This window comes from Myotis myotis, unplaced genomic scaffold (assembly GCF_014108235.1).
Source record: "Myotis myotis isolate mMyoMyo1 unplaced genomic scaffold, mMyoMyo1.p scaffold_m19_p_9, whole genome shotgun sequence".
Lineage (NCBI taxonomy): Eukaryota > Metazoa > Chordata > Mammalia > Chiroptera > Vespertilionidae > Myotis > Myotis myotis.
The window spans coordinates 14,830,835-14,832,141 of record NW_023416401.1 but is presented as its reverse complement, the minus strand read 5'-3'; the positions used below and the strand labels follow the sequence as shown (position 1 = coordinate 14,832,141).

At 45.0% G+C, this 1,307-nt stretch overlaps 1 pseudogene; it reads right to left on the bottom strand.

The window, feature by feature from the left end:
- Positions 1-425: 425 nt before the first annotated feature.
- Positions 426-868, bottom strand: LOC118662712 (annotated as a pseudogene).
- Positions 869-1,307: the final 439 nt, after the last annotated feature.

Sequence of the window (1,307 nt, the reverse complement as noted above, 5' to 3'; positions counted from 1 at the left end):
GACCGGCTCCCGGCAAAATATCTCTGCAACCTGATTTTATCCCAGCACCTCCACTGTTGCCACTCATCTACATCCCAGCATTGCTTCCCTGGTTTGTTTCAAATATTCTCTGAAATGGTCACCCTATTTCCACCATTGCTCCATAGGACATTCTGCAAGATCCTTACCTTCCTGACCTCATTTTTTTTTAAGTAAAGGAGTTGACAATTTTATTTTCACATTTCACAATACAAATGAAAAAAAATTTTTTTTTGTTCTCACTACTCCCCTTCAAAACTATTCTCTCTTAGATAAGAAGAGGGAGTGAGTCTTCCTTGTCATGCTGTTAGAAAACACCCAGAGTCACAGCACCACGATCTCCTGGTGAAGTAGAACAAGAAATAGAAGCCTGACAGAGAGGCTTCCCTTTCTCCTTATCTGTCTGCTCAAGTCATTCTGGGCCTAGTGGGCACCAATGGGGATAGGCAGGAGTTCTCAGCATTGGGGGCCCAGGCATCATTGGCATGTGCCCTCCCACAGGCGGCCTCATCCCAGGAGCAGGTCCCACTGGCATCATCCCAGGAGGAGGAGGACCCATCAGTGGGTGTTGGCATCATACCAGGGCGAGGTGGACCTGAACACTGCGGGGAGGTGGGATCATTGCCCCTGCAGGAGGAGGAGCAGAGATTGGAGTAGGAGGTATCTATCTTTCCTTGCTGAAATGCTGCGGTTGTTTTGCCAATCAGGCTCTGAGCCTGCTTTTCCATCTGTTTCTGATGGTGTCTTCCACATTCTCTTTGTGTTTCCTACCACTGCAGTGTGTCTTTCTCACAGAATGAGAGTCATGGGTGAGTTATGCATTGCAGGGGTCGCAATAAGACTTAGGCATGTTGTTATACAGGCCGTCGGCCACTGAGTTGGCCACTCTGCCACCACGCCGCTGGAAATGACCCTGACTTCATTTTCTATTAACATTCATCATTTCTGTTTCCGTTACAGTGGCCTCCTCAGGATTTCTCAAACTTGCCAACACAATGCTTGTATTAAAATCTTTGCTGTGCTGTTCCCTCTACTGGGAAGGTTCTTCCCTGGAAAACTTCATGACCATTTTTTTGAAAATATTCCTTATGTATCTCTATCCCCCTTCTCTGCCTTATCTTTTATCATAATATTTCTTATCATCAAACGGAGCATGTATTTATTGTTTGTGTCTTCTAGATTGCAATCTGAATGATGGCAAGGATTCTTAACTTTTTAAAAAATGTGTGTTACTTACACTCCCAGTGTTTAAAACACTGCATGGCACAGCATTGCCCTATATGAAAAAG